General features: G+C 34.3%; 2 pseudogenes; both read right to left on the reverse strand.

Moving 5' to 3' along the window:
* Positions 1-948: 948 nt before the first annotated feature.
* LOC120199555 lies at positions 949-8,275 on the reverse strand (annotated as a pseudogene).
* Positions 6,388-6,453, reverse strand: LOC120204934 (annotated as a pseudogene).
* Positions 8,276-8,690: the final 415 nt, after the last annotated feature.

Here is an 8,690-nt window from a genome sequence, read left to right on the forward strand (position 1 = left end):
TTATATGAATTTTTTATTTTGTCACCAATGTTTCCAATCGAATTGACAAACTAAAACAGTTAGCATTCAAGCAGATGCCATATGGGATACATTTCTCCAAAACAGCAAGGTTCATACAAATATCTCTTCCCTTGAGAGAACCTACTAAATGCATCTTTACCTACACAGATAAACCTTATATTTTGATCAAAGCTTCATCACCACTCACAAGCCTAAAACTAGCACAGAGGCACATCAGGATAAGAAGAAAAGGCTGATGATTTCAACTATTTCTTAAACTCCGAGAAAATGAAGACATAGTGAATAATTTGTCATTAAAGGTCAATAAGTGCATAAATCATCGCTTCTAAATCTGATATTAACAAAGAAAACCTAGGATTTAGCTGTACATTACATGAAAAAAAGTAAAGAAAATGTCAATCCATGTATCAAAGAGATGACATGACCCCTTCCAAATAAATCTTAATCAAATGTTGGCTCTTTTTACTGATTTATCAGAATGTATACCGATTCTTTATGGCTAGAAGCTTTGACAGGCAAGTTGCGGAAAACATACAAGGCCTATGCAATGTATAGACAATCAAGGAAAAGTGGGGAAGATGATGCAGAGAGATAGAAGGGAAAGTGATGGGAGGGATGCAGAATGGAGGGCATTTAAAGCAAAACAACATGAGAAGTAATCTAGTTCTGGACGATAGGATAGATACAGATACAGGGCACTTAAGACAAGAACCAAAACATTCTAACACTAAACCAACTCAAAAGTAAGGTACTTACTTTAGGTTTATGCAATAATAGAAGCAGCTAATTCATAGCTAAAACTGTTTCTATCAAGATTATGTTCCATCATTCACCTAATTTGCTCTCACATACTATGTTCACATAAATGCACCATTAATAGCTATATGAAACATATAAGCTGCGGTGCAGTAAAAGAAGAATGAATACAATAAGCATAAGAAAATATTCATAAATTACGAAAATTGTTGCCAGAAGTGTATATTGAAGTGTTAGTATGAGGCACACTCATACAGACAACAAATGGTTATCCAATTTCGTCCCCCTATTACTGCTCATTATCAACGAGCATTCTCAACACCTAAACCATACAACACACCAGAATAGTTTTCCAGAGTACCACTAAAGAAGTTCTCATTGAGTTTCCTGAATGTACAAGATGTGAGCAAACTATCCGAACCGGCTTGATGACAAATCCCAACTCTTTCCACTTCCAACAACTCTGCGAGCTTGCTCAATCCACCATGCAGGCTATTACAAAACTTCATCAAATGCTTGATATCATAGAGCGTGGGAAAGTAAATATTGATCAAATTAAAGAACCCAGCTTGTGTATCTGGTAAGTTCTGGCAAGTCAAGAGCTTAAGCAAGTAACCGAAATCATAACCACTGTGGAAAGTAACCCAATGCACACCGTCATTCAAAACAATCCCTGAAGATATTAAAAGCTCAACAAATCTCATCGCATCAATACCCTTCTCGTTATTCTTCTTGAAATCAATCCCACGTTGCCTCAAAAGCTCAATAGAATCATTAGCAAAGGTTAAACTAGCAAAAATTAAACTGCCAAATGCAATATTTTTCAGTTCCACAAGTAGGCAAGTTCCCTTTCTCGTCCGAAAAGGTAAGACCCAACTGAATCAACTTCAACATATCAACATTGTCTTTCAAAGTTTGGTAGTGATAGTCATAGCTGCTCTTGAAATTGCACGGGACGTAATACAATGCCCGGAAACTTGGTGTCCATGGAAATGTACGGGTAAGCATCGACGATTTCACTTATCAAAGCGAATTCTTCCTCAAGGTTATCGTTCCACGCCTGACGGATTTGGATTGAAGCGCTCTTCGGAAACAGAGGGTTGAAAATCAATAGGAGAAGTTATTTTTAAACCAATGACAACCCAAGAAGACAAAGATTCCTTAATTTCCAAGAAAACCCAAACAAAGAACCCAAATTAAATCAGATTGAGATTTATCAGAGATGCAACAAATAACTCTGTAAATCATCCAAAACCCAAACCCAACATGCATAACATAACAACCTTTTAAATGAAATTTGAAGTATTAAGCCAGAAATCAGAATCCTATATGGGGATACGAAGAAGAAACTTACCGTGAAGAAAAGGGAAAAAAGGGGCAAAACTTCCCCTGAAAGGTCCTTCCCCTCTCTCTCTCTCTCTCTCAAAACGGTTTTGGATTGGAAATGGGAAATGGGAAATGGGAAATGGGCGAAATTGATCTTCGACTTAAATAATATACGTTAGAGTTGTCACCGATTATTTTAAAAATTTAAGTTGATCGGTTATCATCTTACATGATCTACGTTTTACTAGAAATATATCAGATTCGAGAGTCAGTTACAGTCAAGTAATGATTAGCACCTTTAAACTGTCTTTTCGGTACTATTTTAATTTGTCGGCTGTCTTAATTACGAAAATTAAAATTTAAAAACTCGATTGGAATTACTTACCTTTAATCGATTAAAATTACTTCTAAAAAATTTAAAACGTTAGATTATAAAATAAAAGAAATATAAAATAAAAATTAAATCTAAAAAAATCAAAGAAAGAAATATTAAACTTTAAAAAATATTATATAAAACATGTTAAAAGAAAAAATAAAATAAATAATAAAAGTATTAAATTTTAAAAAAGAAAAATATAAAATATAAAAAAAATATAAAAAGAAAAAATAAAAATAAAATAAAATAAAAAAGAAGTCAAAAAATAAAGATAAAATAAAATTAAAAAAGAAATATTAAATTTTAAAGAAAATACAAGAAAAGAAAAAAATTAAGGTAAAATAAAATGTATAATAAAATAAAAGATAAAATAATAAATAATAGTACTAAAAATAAAAAGGGGGTTCAAAATTATTTTTAAAATAAAAGATAAGAATTACAATAAAAGAAAATAATTAAATAAATAATTTAAAGAGATAAAGAGAAACTTAGTGAAAGTAGCCTCAAACTTTAGTTTTGTCTCAAATTCCTCGGATCATTGAAACAAACTTTTACTTCAAGATTCACGTTGGATACTACAAGAACAATTCCTTACTATCGACTCGGATTATGTTGTTTCAACAATAATTAATTTCGATCTTTGTTTCTTCTTAGCAAACAATTTTGCTAAATGTATTCTCGGGGAGTCGAATTTGCTTCAATAAGCCAATCCTTCTTACAATTCTCACGTTTGAAATTGAGTCTTCGCTTTAGCTCTCTGCTCAAAAGAAAATTAGCTAAGCATGACCAAAATCATACTTAGCATTTGTTGAAAATTAAAATTAAAAGAAAATAAAGGAGTATGCGAAAATAGAGAGAAAGCTAGAGAGAAAAAATATTTTATTCTTAGATGTGTCTGTTTCTAGGCTTACCCTGAGAGGGTATTTATAACCTTCAAATTCCTAAAAACAAGCTAAAGATAATTCCTAAAATAATATATTTTATCATAATTAAAATATTTAAACTAAAATACCTAAAACAAAGATAAAATAAAATAATATTTAAAATAATATCCTAAATCATAATTGAAATACTAACATCTATTTAAACTAAAATACAAAAATATAATATAATATTAATATACATACTAAATAAGCACCAGACGAAAATGGGTGTCTACAGCTGCCCCTCTTTGTCATTTTTCGTATAACGAAAAATATGACAAAGATAAAAGGACACAAATTTTCGTTCGATAGTTACGGATGACTTCTCCGTCGCGAAGTTGGGTCAGTCTTGAAATGATATCCTTCTTCATGTAGTTCGGAATTTGAATCGGAAGGTAGCTTCTTGTGGCCAAATCGTAGTCAACCTTGGTCTTCTTATCGGTTTAAAGACCTCAGTTTGTAAATTTAACCGAAAAGTAGTTCCTCAATGCTACCATGTGGTTGATATGCTCTCGAGCTGAATGAAATCGAACTTGAAGGTTTTTGTTGACAGATAACCCTTCTCGCCTTGAGCTATGTTGTGACTTAGGTTAGGAGATAATTCCTTATTGTTGCAGATGACTCATTTGCTGCGGAATTGAGTCGATCCATTTGGAACGATATCCTTCTTCGTGAAGTTGAAATCGTGAGTGGCTCATTCGTTGTGAAGTTGAGCTTTGAACTGAAAAATCCTGAGCACGATATCTTTCGTCGTGAAGTTGAAATCAGATATAAAGAATTGGAAAATCGCTCCTAGATTGTCTTCTAGCCCAATATACTTCATCGTGAAGCTGAAATTTGACCTGAAGACTTTGGTATGAAATTGATTTTTCATTGTTATGTTACAGATGACTCATTCTTCATGAAGTTGGGTCAATCTTTTGGGTACGATATCCTTCGTTTTGAAGTCGAAATCGTAGGTGGCTCCTTCGTTGTGAAGTTGAGCTTTGAATTGGATATCCTTCGTTGAAAAAATTGAAATCCAATCTTATAAATTGAATAAATTTGAGATTAATATATTTCGCTGTGAAGTTGAAATTGTTAATGGCTCATTCGCTGTGAAGTTGAAATTGTGAATGGCTCATTCGCTGTGAAGTTGAGCTTTGAATTGGATGTCCTTCGTTGTGAAGTTGAAATCCAATCTTGAAAATTACATTGACTCGAGTTTTATATCCTTCGCTGTGAAGTTGACATTGACTATAACAAGAATAATTTGGAGGGAAATCTTCAATCTCTGGTTGTCAATCCTAATGACTCTTGATTCTGGAATCTTGAATTTATGATCTTGATCTTGGATTCTCCACCATGTTTAAATCCGATGTATAGAATTTTATTTCTAGTATTGGTTTGGGCAATGCCTTTCATTTATCTCATATATGGTGCATAAGCCTTGATCGGCTTCTGAATTCTTCTAGAAACTACCATGTCAAACCGTGTCATGCCCAGAGTTGCGCCTATGTCTCCTGCTGTGACCAAATAATAAAAAAATTACAGAATACCTTCCTTAATGGCAATTTCTAGAATTTGACGTCCTGCACAGAAAATGAATTAAAATGAACAAATAAGCCACAAAAAACCAATGATTAAGGAGTAATTTAAAAGCAAAATATTAACTAAATTAATCACTTATCAAATTCCCCCTCACTTATTCAATGCTTGTCCTCAAGCATTCCTCAATTAACATATTAAAATCACAAGTTGTCATCTTCAATTTCAATTTATTCCTCAAACTTCCAATCAAACTAAGTCCATGACATTTGTCGAATTCAAGTTACAATCAAGAAAAGATACAACTAAGAAAATTTAAAGTAAGCAAGACATCCTAATTAATTGCCAATTTCAACGAAACATGACTCAATACCTCACAAAGATTCACACATATCAGCTCAAAGTGTTTGGGGTGAATGAAATCGCTCAAACCGAAACTAACCTAAACATTACCATAGGCTTGGAATCTAATCAAGTCTCCACTACAAAAAATGAACATAATCTAATAATCAAGGGGTCTTTAAACAAGGTGTAACAGGGCTTAGGTTAGGGTAGGGAAAAGGCCAAAAAGAAAGGTTTAAAAATAGCAAAACAAGAGATCGAAATAATTAAGAACAATCCACGAATTAACATGAAGCACAATGAAACAAGGAAAAATAATAGATGAAAGACAATTGAAACGATCAGTTTTCCTTCCTTTTTTTTGATGTTCGAAACAGTGAACAATTTGTTCCTTTTTTTCAATTTTTTTTAAATAACGATTTCTTTTTCGTGGAACAAGAGTGATACTAGATCTCATGTCTTGGTAAGGGTGTAAAAATATAGGAAAATAAAAAGAAAGGCTTTGGGTTTAATTATGAGGTAAAACAAAGAAAGGGAAATAGACTCAAATGTGGTTCATTAGTGGATATGTAAACGGGTAGGCTTTTTAGGAAAAGTGGGTTTATCCTAGGTGCCCCTATCACATTAAAACATTACATTCAATATGTAGTCTCGATATGCATTATGAGTACAAGTTCTATAACATCCTAATTAGTCTAGCACACTCAAGTCAAATAATGAGCAAGAAAGAAAATGTATGCTCGTTAGGCTCAAATCTCACAAGAAATATTTATATGCACTGAGTCAAGTTCATCTCTATCGAAAAAAGCATGAAATATCAATACTCAACAAAAAAATTCACCAACTATATCAATCACCAATCATGCAAATTAAATTCGATCAAAACATGGTCATAATCCAAAAGAAAACAAGAATATAAAGTGAAATTCAAGATTAGCAACCAACGATCCCAACACATCAATATCATAATATCTCAATTTTAAACAATCAAATAAGTCAAGGAAAAAATTTGACATGCTTATCTTCCCCCCCTGACTTAATCCGTTTTGTCCTAAAACATATGTCGAATTTAAAAACAAAGAGAGGGAAAAGGAATACTCCCCAATCTAGTGGCGAAAAAATTTGGACCATTTTCTCGATTTATGCGTGTCATCCTTGCGCAGGGGCCATGCTAATATTCTTCTAGGAAGTCAAAGTCTAATGGCTCGTAATTTTTAGCAGTTCTGCTTTCCAAGAAATTCGATATGGCACTTCCCTTTATAGCTTTTTGGCTCACATACTCGATGTCAACTTTGGATAATAGTATCTGCCATCGGACTTTTCGACGGGAGGATATCTGACCTCCCAATTAGTGAACTTCTTTCTTAGGTAGTAAATGACCATTTCCTTCCCCCCGGATTCATCATGTTGACCTAAAACACACCCCATTGAATTCTCGAATATGGATAAATACAAGAATAAAGGTTTACCCTGAATGTGGGACATTAAGATAGGAGTGCGAGATAAGTATTCTTTTATTTTATCGAATGCAGTCTGGCAATCCTCATCCCATGTTCCAGAGTTATTTTTTTGAAGAAAGAGAAAAATTGGGTCGTACTTGTCGGTCAATTGAGATAAGAACCTCGCTATGTAATTTAACCTACCCAGAAAACCTCGAATATCTTTCTGTGTTTGTGGGGGAGGTAAATTTTGGATGGCTTTGACTTTGTCTGGTTTGACTTCGATACCTTTCCTGCTGACCTAACAGTTTTCCGGATGTTACCCTGAAGGTACATTTGTTGAGGTTCAGTTTCAGCTGGAACTTTCTTAATCTTTGAAGGAGCTTTCTCAGATTCTTGACATGTTCATCTTCAGTTTTTGCTTTGACAATCATGTCATCGACATAAACCTCAATTTTTTTGTGCATCATGCCATGAAACAAGGTCACCATGGCTCTTTGATATGTTGTCCCAGTATTCTTTAGTCCGGAGGGCATCACCTTGTAGCAGAAAGTTTCCCATATTGTGACAAATGTGGTTTTTTCCATGTCCTCATGATGCATCTTAATCTGGTTATTTCCTGAGAATCATTCCTTGAATGATAAGAAAACGTTCCTGGCAGTATTAATCACAAAAGTGTCTACGTGTGGTAGAGGAAAGTTAACTTTGAGACTCGCCTTGTTAAGGTCTCGGTAATCAACATACATGCATACTTTTATGTCTTTCTTTGGAATTGACACTGTGTTAGTCATCCATTACAGATACTCGACCACTTGAAGGAAACTGGCCTCAAATGTTTTCTTGACCTCTTCCTTGATTTTAAGGAGCATTTTAGGTCTCATTCTCCTTAGCTTTTGTTGCACCAGTTTGCATTCTGGTTTGATGGGCAGTTTATGGACTACCATATCCGTATCTAGTCCCGGCATGTCTTGATATGATCATGCAAACACATCTTTGTATTCTTGAAGTAAGAATATTAAGTTTTGTCTTGCTTCAGTTGAGAGAGTTGTGCTAATTTTGACTTTCTTTCTCTCTTCTTCTGTACCCATATTCAGGACTTCAATTTTCTCTTTATGTGGCAATATTTGCTTGTCTTCTCTTTCTATCATTCTTAACAATTCGGAAGGTAAATTGTATTCCTCTTCATTTTCATATTCATCAACTTCCCCAAGACAAACAAACTGTTCAAAATCCACTTCCGGGTCAGTATAATCAGCACCTGTATTATCATTATCTTGGGACCCTTACAAAAGATCACCTATTGCCCCTGGTGTAGGCTAATAGGGATAGTTTGAGTATTACTCTGAAAGAAATTTGAAAACCACAGGTAATTCTTCAGCCGTCTAGTTACTAAGCACCGATCCAGGTGGCAAAGGGCGGATTCCTGACCCCTCTATATTTTCGGCATTTTCAGCGGTTATAGCGTTAATACTCCAATCTTTCAAAGCTTCCTCTAAATCTGGTGAGGTCTTCTCAAACTCATAACCACCAGATTTAAACATTTCATAAAGAGGTGGAAAAGCCATGGGTTCCCATTGAAAATATTTCCCGTTTAATCTGGCCAACCTTCTATCTCGACTTTTATGGATTTCCTTCCTCTTCTGTTGTTAGCTGGGCTGAAAACTAAGCCCGAACTGGTCTAGCTTTGTTATAGGAAGGACAAGGTTAATCATTCCTTGTAATAGACTCCCAAATCCTCTTCCTATCTTAGCACCTCTTCCCAAGGTCTGTTTGATCTCTATTTTAGTACATTTGGAGAGCCGAGGTTTGGAAATCTTTCCTCATTCAGCCACAAATGTGGCATTCAAAAACTCTAAGGAGCGGAATGAACATCCTACCGCTTCATCATTTACTTCTATTTATGGGGCATCAGTGGTCACACTTGCCACGATATCTTCTTCAGCATTAACAATTACCAGATTCCCGATGAAAAACTTGACT

Source organism: Hibiscus syriacus, unplaced genomic scaffold (genome assembly GCF_006381635.1).
Source record: "Hibiscus syriacus cultivar Baekdansim isolate YM2019G1 unplaced genomic scaffold, ASM638163v2 tig00000340_pilon, whole genome shotgun sequence".
Lineage (NCBI taxonomy): Eukaryota > Viridiplantae > Streptophyta > Magnoliopsida > Malvales > Malvaceae > Hibiscus > Hibiscus syriacus.